Raw genomic sequence first — 11803 nt, 5'->3', positions numbered from 1 at the left:
AAAAGAAAGAATTTTGAAAGCAGTAAAATTGAATGGTCACATACACATAGGCTAAAATAGAGAGATGGAAAAAGATATTTCATGGACATGGTAACCAAAAGACAGCTGAGGTAGCTATATTTATATCAGATAAAATAGACTGTCATTCAAAGACTGTTGCAAGAGAAAAAGAAGGTCATTACATAATGACAAATAAGTCAATTTGTCTAGAAGATATAACAATAGTATATATCCATGCACCAAACATGAGAACACCTAAGTATATAAAGCAAATAATAAATGTGAAAGGAGAAATAGACAGCAATACAATAACAGAAAGGGATATCAATACCTTACTGTGGAAAATAGTCAGATCATGCAGAAAGAAAATCAATATGGAGCACTGGATTTGAACTATACTTTAGACCAAATAGACCCAACATACATATACAGAACTTTCCATTCAATAGTTGCAGAATATACATTCTTGGCCGAGCATGGTGGCTCACTCCTGTAATCCCAGCACTTTGGGAGGCCTAGGTGGGTGGACAACGAGGTCAGGAGATCGAGACCATCCTGGCCAACATGGTGAAACCCCGTCTCTACTAGAATACAAAAAAAATCAGCCAGGCATGGTGGTGTGTGCCTGTAGTACCAGCTACTGGGGAGGCTAAGGCAGAGGAATCACTTGAACCAGGAGGCAGAGGTTGCATGAGCCAAGATCACAGCCACTGCACTCTGGCCTGTAGACAGAGCAAGACTTCGACTCAAAAACCAAAAACAAACAAACAACAAAAATAGTTGCAGAATATACATTGTCAAATGCACATATAACACACTCCAGGATAGATTATATATTAGGCTACAACACATTTTAAGATTTTTACAATTTATTTTTGTTTTGTTTTTCTGTTTTTTGGGATGGAGTTTTTGCTCTATCACCCAGACTGGAGTGCAATGATGTTATCTCAGCTCACTGCAACCTCCACCTCTTGGGTTCAAGCTATCCTCCTGCCTCATCCTCCCAAGTAGCTGGGATTACAGGTGCTTGCCACCACACCTGGCTAATTTTTGTATTTTTAGTAGAGACAGGAGTGTCACTGTGTTGGCCAGGCTGGTCTCGAACTCCTAACCTCAAGTGATCCACCTGCCTCCCAAAGTGCTGGGATTACAGGCATAAGCCACCATGCCCAGCCGTCAATAACCAAATGTTAGATGTTTTTTGGATAAAAATAATTAAAATGAGTGTTTTTTTCCAATAAAGGAGATAAATAACAATAACAGATTGTATCCTGGTTACAAGCTAATTACCACATCCTATACAATATTTGTGCTCAACATGTCATCAATGATAATATGAATAATGAACATTTGAAATTTTAAAATCCCAAATTACTTGCCAATGTTGTAAATACATACAGCAAATGAATTAATATTACTGCTAATTTCCCCTTAATTTCTCTATAATATGGCTGTCTGATGTTGCAGTAGTGAACATACTTCATACAACTACATGGGTGCACAGAGACCATGATAAATAGCTTTACATCATCCAAGATAATCAACAAATAACCCTAAAGGTTACTAGTTTTCATCTGTTTCAAAAAGAGTGTTGTTTATACATGGTCCAAAAAATGCCAAACCAGATGATGGGTCATTAAAGTCAGCCCAATATCACTCAGCTTGAAGTGTATAGCAAATTTCCTTAGCACTATTGATAAACTTTTTTAAGAGCGTTTCTTTTTCAATTTTTACTTCTTCATGTCAAACTATCATATCATTCTTGATATTGTGGTGTTATAGTCAGAATCATTAGTTTGCTATTAGCCACTTCTGGAAATAATAATTAAAAATCTCTTCACAGCAATTTTGGACATGCTTGGATTGCACACTCTACTCTGGCACTTTCAAAGTGAAAGACTGGTTTGGGCCATGTGGGAAAGGGAAGGTTGGACATGCTTCATTGCACCCTCCCCCCAGCATTAACATCAACATAACCTTTAGTCTGATTAAAAACATTTACAGTCTATTCTCTCTAAAGTCTGCTACTTGGAGGCTTCATCTGCAAGATAAAAACCTAGGTCTCCAAAACACTTTATCATAATTAGACATTCCTTTCTACTGATAATAACTCTTTCAAACAATTGCCAATCAAAATAAGTTTAAATCTACCTATGGTCTACCTATGGGTCTGTAATCCCAGGTACTCAGGAGGCTGAGGCAGGAGAATCACTTCAACCTGGTAGGCAGAGTTTGCAATTAGCCGAGATCATGCCATTGCACTCAAGCCTGGGTGACATAGCAAGACTCCATCTTTAAAAAAAAAAGTCTAATTGTAGAAAGAAAAAATACTTGAGTATCTAAACCAGAAGGACTTGAGAACATTGAATCATGGCAGACAGGAGGCAGGACTAGATTGCAGCTCCAGATAGAGCAACATGTGGAGGCTCACATTGTGAATTTTAGCAAGAACAAACCAGCAATCTTCACAGGACACACAGATCCTCTGGAGGAAGTAAACTGCTCCTGTGGGACCCAGTAGATGCCCACATACTGTGAGTGCCCCAACTGCAGAAGGGGAAAACTTTTCTCCCAAACACACACATCCACTGGAGAAACTGAAGGTCTGTTTGTGAGAGATATTTCTGACCTTACACGGAGCTGAGTCAATTTAGAGAGCCAAGTAAAATACGGAGGTAGAGGAAGCAGTGAAAGGCCCTGGAAGCTAGCTGTGTCCCCAAGCAGGCCATTCCTGCCTGGCACCACAGGGATTTATTGGGAGGGTGGCCAGAGGAGCACGGGGTAAAACTCCACAGGGAGAAGAAAGTATTCAGCTGAAATTTGTAACAACTTGAACAAGGCAAGTAGTGCCCTGGCCAGAACTCGGGGGAGGGCACAAATCCAATGTGTACACTACACAGATAAACAGGATGGGAAGAAGTAAGCCCTTTTAGCCCTTTTATCCCCCCCCGCCCTTTTTTTTTGTTGGCAGTTGGGAAGTGGGTACCCTGGAGCAAGTTTTAAGCCTGTCTTGCCCAGCACCTAGAAACGGACTTGGGGCTATCGGGGATTCACAATGGGAGTGAGTCTGGTCCTTCAGTTTGCATAGAAGCTGGATGAAGTCTGTGACTGCCGGCTTTCCTGTAAACCGGCATGACTCAGCAGAGGCAGCCATAATCTTACTAGGTACACAACTCCAAACCTTGAAATCTCACCCACATCTCCCACAGCAGCTGTGACAAGACCCAACCAAAAAGAGTCTGAGCTCAGGCATATCTAGCCCTGCCCCCACTTCACGGTCCTTCCCTACCCACCCTGGTATCTGTAGACAAAGGGCATATAATCTTGAAAGTTTTAGGGCCCCACCCACTACCGGTTCCTCTCTATACTACTACAGCTCATGCTTTCTGAAAAGCACCACCTACCAGCAGGAGGCAAATCAGCACATAACAGAGCATTAAACCACCAAAGCTAAGAATGCTCATGAAGTCCCTTATACCCACCCACCACTTCCATTGGAAAAGGCACTGGTATCCATAGCTGAGAGACTTGTAGTCAGTTTACATGAAAGAATTCTGTGCAGACAGCCCCCAGTACCAACCTGGAGCCAGGTAGATTCACTGGTTGGCTAGACCCAGGAGAGACACAACAATCACTGCAGTTCGACTAACAGGAAGCTACATCCATAGGAAGAGGGGGAGAGTACTACATCAAGGGAACAACCCATGGGACAAAAGAATTTGAACAACAGCCTTCAGGCTTAGATCTTCCCTCTGACAGAGGCTACCAAAATGAGAAGAAACCAGAAAATCAACTGTGGTAATATGACTAGTTCACTAGCAATGGATGCAAACCAAGAAGAAATCCCTGATTTATCTGAAAAATAATTCAGGAGGCTTATCATTAAGCTAATAAGGGAGGCACCAGAGGAAGGAGAAGCCCAATGGAATAAAATCCAAAAAATCATACAAGAAGTGAAAGGAGAAATATTTTTTAAAAAGATAGCTTTAAAAATCAAAAATTCATGAAACTGTGAACACACTTTTAGAAATGAAAAATATTCCTGAAAGTCTCAGTGATAGAATTGAACAAGTAGAAGAAAAAATTCAGAGCTCAAAGACAAGGTCTCCAAATTAACCCAATCCAACAAAAAAACAAAGAAAAAAGAATAAGAAAATATGTACAAAGCCTCCAAGAAGTCTGGGATTATGTTAAATGACCAAACCTATGAATAATTGGTGTTCCTGAGGAAGAAGAGAATTCTGTAAGTGTAGAAAACATAGATGGGAGAATAATAGAGGAAAACTTACCAGTGTTGCTAGAGCCCTAGACATCCAAAGACAAGATGCACAAAGAACACCGGAAAAAAATCAGAACAAAAAGATTATTGCCTAGGCACATTGTCACCAGGTTATTCAATATTAAGACAAAGGAAAGAATCTTAAGAGCTGTAAGACAGAAGCACCAGGTAGCCTACAAAGAAAAACTAACAGTAGATCTCTCAGCAGAAACTCTACAAGCTAGAAGGGATTGAGGACCTATCTTCGGCCCCCTCAAACACAACAACTATCAGCCAAGAATTTTATATACAGTGAAAATAAGCATCATATATGAAGGAAAGATACAGTCTTTTTCAGACAAACAAATGCTGAGAGAATTTGGCATTACCAAGCCACCACCACAAGAAATGCTAAAAGGAGCTCCATATCTTGAAAATAATCCTGGAGATACATCAAAACAGAACCTGTTTAAAACACAAACGACACAGGACTTATAAAAAAAAATATACAAGTTAAAAAGCAAAAACAATACACACAAAAAAGTACACAGGCAACAAAGAGCACAGTGAATGCAATGGTACCTCACAGATCAATACTAACATTGAATGTAAATGGCCTAAATGCTTCACTTAAATAATACAAAACCACAGAATGGATATGAACACATCAACCATCTGGTGCCTTCAGGAGACTCACTTAACACATAAGGATGCATATGAACTTAAAGTAAAAGCATGGAAAAAGGAATTTCATGCAAATAGACACCAAAAGCAATTGGGGTAGCTATTCTTATATCAGACAAAACAAACATTAAAGCAACAGCAGTTAAAAGAGACAAAGAGGGACATTATACGCCCCTCACAGTGGGGCTCCCAAATTAATAAAATGATTACTAATAGACCTAAGAAATGAGACAGACAGTAACACAGTAATAGTGGGGGACTTCAATACTCCACTGACAGCACTAGACAGGTCATCAAAACAGAAAGTCAACTAAGAAACAATGGATCTAAACTATACCTTGGACCAATGGAGTTAACAGATATATACAGAACATTTTATCCAACAACAGCAGAATAGACACTCTATTCAACAGTGTATAAAATTTTCTTCAAGATAGACCATATAATAGGCCATGAAACAAGCCTCAATAAATTTAAGGAAATTGAAATTGTATCAAGCACTCTCTCATACCACAGTGGAATAAAACTGGAAATCAACTCCAAAAGGAACCTTCAAAACCAGGCAAAAATATGGAAATTAAATAACCTATCCCTGAATGAGCTTTGGATAAAAAATAAAATCAAGATGGAAATTAAAAATTCTTTTGAAATGAATGACAATAATCACACAACCTATCAAAACCTCTGGAATACAGCAAAGGCTGTGCTAAGAGGAAAGTTCATATCCCTAAATGTCTACATCAAAAAGACTGAAAGAGCAGAAACTGATATTCTAAGGTCACACCTGAAAAAACTAGAGAAACAGGGGGAAAAAAAGAAAACACCCAAACACAGAAGAAGAAAGGAAGTAACCAAGATCAAAGTAGAACTAAATAAATGAAACAAGAAAAACAATAGAAAAGATAAAACAAAAAGCTGATTCTATGAAAAGATAAATAAAATTGATATACCATTAGCAAGACTAACCAAGAAGAGAGAAAATCCAAAGAACCTCACTAGGAAACAAAGCAGGAGATATTACAACTAACACCACTGAAATACAAAGGATTATTCCAGGCTACTATGAACATTTTTACACATATAAACTAGAAAACCTAGAAGACATGGATAAAATCTTGGAGAAAATACAGTCCTCCAAGCTTAAATCAGGAAGAATTAGATACCCTGAAAAAACCAATAACAAGCAGAATATTGAAAGGGTACTTAAAAATTACTAGCAAAAAAAGTAAAAGACCAGAAGGATTCACAGCAGAATTCTATGAGACATTCAAAGAAGAATTGATAACAACCTCTGAAATAGAGGATGGAAAAAGATTGCTATCAATTTTTCTTTGAATGTCTCATAGAATTCTGCTGTGAAATAAAGAATAGAAAAAGAAGAATTGTTATCAATTCTTCTTTGAATGTCTAATAAAATTCTTCTCTGGAATAGAGGATAGAAAAAGAAGGAAACCTTTGTAATTCATTGTATGTAACCAGCATCACGTTAATACCAAACCAAAGAAGGACATAACCCAAAAAGAAAACTACAGACCAATATCCATGATGAACATAGATGCTATAATCCTTAACAAAATACTAGCTAGCCAAATCCAACAACATATCAAAATGATAATCCACCACGATCAAGCAGGTTTCATGACAGGGATGCAGAGATAGTTTAACATATGCACGTTAAATGTGATACACCATATAAACAATTAAAAAGAAAAATTACATGATCATCTCAACAGATGCAGAGAAAATATTAAACAAAATCCAGCATTCCTTTATGAATAAAACAATCAGCAAAATCGGCATAAAGAAACATATCTTAGTGTAATAAAAGCTATCTATGAATGACAAACCCACAGCCAACATAATACTCAATGGGGAAACACTGAGAGCATTCCCTCTGAGAACAGGAACAAGACAAGGATGCCCACTGTCAATACTCCTCTTCAACATAATACTGGAAGTCCTAGCCAGAGTAATCAGACAAGAGAAAGAAATAAAGGGCATCCAAATCGATAAAGAGGAAGTCAAACTGTCACTGCTTGCTGACGATATGATCGTTTACCCTGAAAACTAAAAAATACTTCAGAAATCTCCTAGAACTGATAAAAGAATTCAGCAAAGTTTCCGTATACAAAATTAATGTACACAAATCAGTAGATCTTCTATAGACCAACAGTGACCAAGCAGAGAATCAAATCAAGAACTCAGCTCCTTTTACAATAGCTGCAAAAATAAAATGCATAGTAATATACCTAACAAAGGAGTCAAAAGACCTCTACAAGGAAAACTACAAAACAGTGATGGAAGAAACAATAGATGACACAAACATATAAAAATACCTCCCATGCTCATGGACGGGTAGAATCAGTATTGTGAAAATGACCATACTGCCAAATGCAATTTACAAATTTAATGCAATACCCATCAAAGCACCACCATCTTTCTTCATAGAATTAAAAAAATTCTAAAATTCACATGCAACCAAAAAACAGCCCACATAGCCAAAGCAAGTCTAAGCAAGAAGAACAAATCTAGAGGCATCACTACCAGATTTCAAACTATACTATAAGGCCATAGTCACCAAAACAGAAGGATACTGGTATAAAAATAGGCACAAAAACCAATGGAACAAAACAGAGAACTCAGAAATAAACCCAAATACTTAGAGCCAACTGATCTTTGACAAACAAACAAAAACATAAAGTGGGGGAAAGGGCACCCTTTTCAACTAATGGTGTTGTGATAATTGGCCAGTCACATGTAGGAGACTGAAACTGGATCCTCATCTCTCACCTTATACAAAAATCAACTCAAGATAAATTAAAGACTTAACCTAACACCTGAAATTATAAAAATTCTAGAAGATAACATTGGAAAAACCCTTCTAGACATTGGCTTAGGCAAGGATTTCATGACCAAGAAACAAAAAGCAAATGAAATAAAACTAAAGATAAATAGCTGAGACCTAATTAAACTAAAGAGCTTTTGTATAGAAAAAGGAACAGTCAGCAAAGTAAATAGACAACCTACAGAGCGGGAGAAAATCTTCACAATCTATACATCTGGCAAAGGATTAATATCCAGAATGTACAACAAACTCAAACAAATCAGTAAGAAAATAAACAATCCCATTAAAAAGTCGGCTAAGGACATGAAGAGACAATTCTCAAAAGTAGATATACAAATGTCCACAAACATATGAAATAATGCTCAACATCACTAATGATCAGAGAAATGCAAATCAAAACCACAATGCAATACCACCTTATTCCTGCAAGAATAACTATAATCAAAAAATCAAAAAACAGTAGATGTTGGCATGGATCCAGGATCAAGGAACACTCTACACTGCTGGTGGGCATGTCAACTTGTACAGCCGCTATGGAAAAGAGTGTGGAGATTCCTTAAAGAACTAAACGTAGAACTACTGTTTCATTCAGCAATCCCACTGCTGGGTATCTACCCAGAGGAAAATAAGTCATTATTTGAAAAAGACACTTGCATACTTGCACACACGTGTTTATAGCAGCACAATTGCAAAATCATGGAATCAACCCTAATGCCCATCAATCAATGAGTGAATAAAGAAACTAAATGTATAAAAGCAAGCTGTACTCTGACCACTTGGGGCATATGTTGTCAAGAACTCCTGAGGCTGTGTCATGGGTGTGTCCTTACACTATTCCTGGACTCAAGTGGGGTTTGGCTGCATTTTCTCAAGACCCAATAATGAGAAGCAGACAAACTACGAAAGAAGGGAATTTATTGCTGTAATCAGATTTAGGGAGAAGGCTGGAGATAATTTTACCAGACCAACTCAAAGTGTTAGAATTTTCTTAGTGTTTATATAGGTTGGGGTTACATACCTACGTAAAGTATAGCATTCGCCTGTCTATTGGTAACTAATTTTGTTTCACTGGAAGTTCAGAGGTTAAAAAAAAAAAAAAAAAAGCTTGCTAAGTCTGATTAAAACGTTCCCAGTACCTTCAAGGCCTATTTACTGTAGCACCAGAGTGATTATTTCTATCTTATCTCCTTTTCAGCTTGGTCAGACACATGCCTTAGACTCTCCAATGAATCTAGTCAAACAGCTGCCTCTGTTACGTTGACTCATCTCAGATTTCTTCCACCTGACACAGGTTGTGGAACTGGAAATTTAAGACTGTCTCTATTATTTTGGCTTGCTCCAAGTTATAGAGAAGCCCATGAAAGGCTCCTGCTGACCATATGTTTTATTTCTAGCTTTGATATCTGGGCACTGATTTCCCTAGGTTTAACTATTTGCTTAGTGTTGAGCTAGCTCTGTGGGAATTTGTCTGTGTAAGTGAAGTGTTATGCAGGCCTGTCTGTGTGATTATGAGGGAGAATTGGTGTGCAACAATACCAAAGCCAGACAACGATACTACAAGAAAAGAAACTATAGGCCCAATATCCTGATGAACATAGATTCAAAAATTCTCAACAAAATAATAGCAAACCAAACTAAACATCATATTAAGAGGGTCATACATCATGATCAAGTGTGATTTATCCCTATGATGCTAGGGAGGTTAAACATAAACAAATCAATACATATGACATGACACATTAACAGAATGAAAGGAAAAATTGTATAATGATCTCAACTGATGCAGAAAAAGCATTTGAAAACAATTCAATAAATTTTTATTTTAAAAACTCTCAAAAAATTAGGTACAAAAAAATGTACCTAAACATAATAAAGGCTACATATGAAGAGGACAGAGCAAGATGGTGAAATAGAAAGCTCCACTGATTGATGCCTTCCCACCCCACCCTGCAAGGACACCAAGTTAAAAACTATCTACACAGAAAAAATAGATTCATAAGAACAACAAAAAAAATGGGTGAGAACTTATAGCACCTTGTTTTAACTTTGTATTGCTAAAATTGGCACTAAAGAGATTTAAAAAGTCAGTCCACAATCTCTGATGCCAACTCCTCCCCAACCCTGGGCAACAGCAGCATGCTGCAGAAAGTCTCTCATGGTGCTATGGGGAGGAGAACACAGAAATTGTGAGGCATTAAACTCAGTGCTTTCCAGTTAGAGCAGAAAGGAAAAACAGACCAAACAGCTTATGCCCACCCACAGAGCGAGCATTTAAATCAGCCTAGCCAGAAAGGAATTGCTAACCCCAGGATCCAAAGATAAGTGCTTGCAAAGAAAGGGCTGCAGTGCTCTGTATCTCCAAGCAAACTGGAAAGGCAGTCTAGGCTACAATAACTACAATTCTTAGGTGAGTCCTATCGCTGAACTAGGCCCAGAGACAGTGGACTAGGGGTTGGGTGGGGGACAAGACATACTGAGGCTCCAGCTGGGGTAGCCAAGGGAGTGCCAGCATCATTCCTCCCCTACACCCAGGCTCCATAGCTTGTGGCTCCAAAATAGACCCTTTCCTTTCACTTGAGGAGAGAAGGAAGAGTAAGTAGGACTGTGTCTCACATCTAGGATATCAGCCCAGCCACAGCAGAATTGGTCACCAGTCAGAGGCATGAGGCCCCCATTACAGGTCAAAGCTTCCCAAGCTCCCAGATAACATTTCAAGGCACACCCAGGTGTGGGGATCGCTCCCGTGTAAGGCCCCCTAATGTGTGGGCCTCACCAGATAGTGAGCTTGAGCCCAAAACAGAGTTTCCTGCTGGAGGCAGTTGAGCTATGGGAAAGAAGGAACTAAGAAATGACTGATGTTGCAAAGGTTTCTACTTCTGACTACAATGCCGCTTGGGCAAGGGTCGTGTGGTTTTGGCAGACATTATGTCTCCACTAGGCCTCTGCATGACCTTTACAACTTTACTTTTCAAGAAGTTTTACCTTATCCGCATGACCACCTTGAACCCTAGATAATAACTTTATGGTTTAGCTTGTGACTCTTGGGTATTGTTATTCACAAGTGTATTTTGGTAAAAACAGATAAAGCATACCATCTGCCCACTTTTATGATCCTTGGATGTCATACTTAAGATTGTTTTCGTGATCCTATATTTTGTAAATTTCCATTCCTCTTATTGTTGATTGTGTAAACACCTTTGATCTTAAAGTATATATTGAGACCCTGGACAAAAATAAATTCGCTGTTTAGGCGTTGCCTTTTCAGTCCTCCAGACCCCAGCTATTCTGTCTCTCTTTATTTCTGCTCACTCCCTCTTTCATGTCGGGACCCTCTTGCTGGCCAAGACTCCCCGGCGGATTTTCCGTCGCCCACATCTGGAGCCCGAACAGGGACCTGAAAACGAGGGACAGCAGTGATGCTTATAGTAGAAGGGTAAGGCTGTAGCGGTAAGATTTGGTAAGACAATTTTACTTATTTTCTTTTAATCTTGTATATACATTTACCTTGATTTTTCCTCATCTGGAGTAAAACATGGGGCAACTTGAGTCGAAGGAACATAATTTGTTTGTGCTTTTGTTACAGTCAATGATTAAGTCACATGGTCATGATATTAAGTCGAAAAAGGTGGAGGAATTTTTAAATGTTGTAAGACAAATTTGTCCATGGATCCCAAAGGAAGGTGTTCTTGACGTTGGTGCTTGGACGCATATTGGGGAACAACTGGAAAATTTTTGTCTTTATAATAAGGATTCTTCGCAGGCTAGTATTTTGCTTTCGGTTTGGCCTCGGCTTGGTAATTGTGTTTGCCCTCCCCAACCTCAAACTGCTTTCCCTTCTGCTCCGCCCTATTCTGCTGCTGCACCTCCTGTTGCTTCCCCTCTCTCTCCACCACCATCTCTTGCACCACCATCCCCAGCCCCATCCCATGTTGATTCTCTTCTTCTCACACATGATGAGCCTTTGGAACAGGCCTCCATTTCTTCACATGCAGCCCTCACTGATTTTGATCCGTTAA

The 11803-nt window shown here is 38.8% G+C and overlaps 1 pseudogene; it reads right to left on the bottom strand.

Moving 5' to 3' along the window:
• Nucleotides 1-1420: 1420 nt before the first annotated feature.
• Nucleotides 1421-11683, bottom strand: LOC108295871 (annotated as a pseudogene).
• Between the last annotated feature and the right edge of the window lie 120 nt (nucleotides 11684-11803).

The sequence above is a fragment of the Cebus imitator genome, unplaced genomic scaffold (genome assembly GCF_001604975.1).
Source record: "Cebus imitator isolate Cc_AM_T3 unplaced genomic scaffold, Cebus_imitator-1.0 Scaffold663, whole genome shotgun sequence".
Lineage (NCBI taxonomy): Eukaryota > Metazoa > Chordata > Mammalia > Primates > Cebidae > Cebus > Cebus imitator.
The sequence above is the reverse complement of the archived record's forward strand: the minus strand, read 5'-3'. Positions and strand labels throughout refer to the sequence as shown.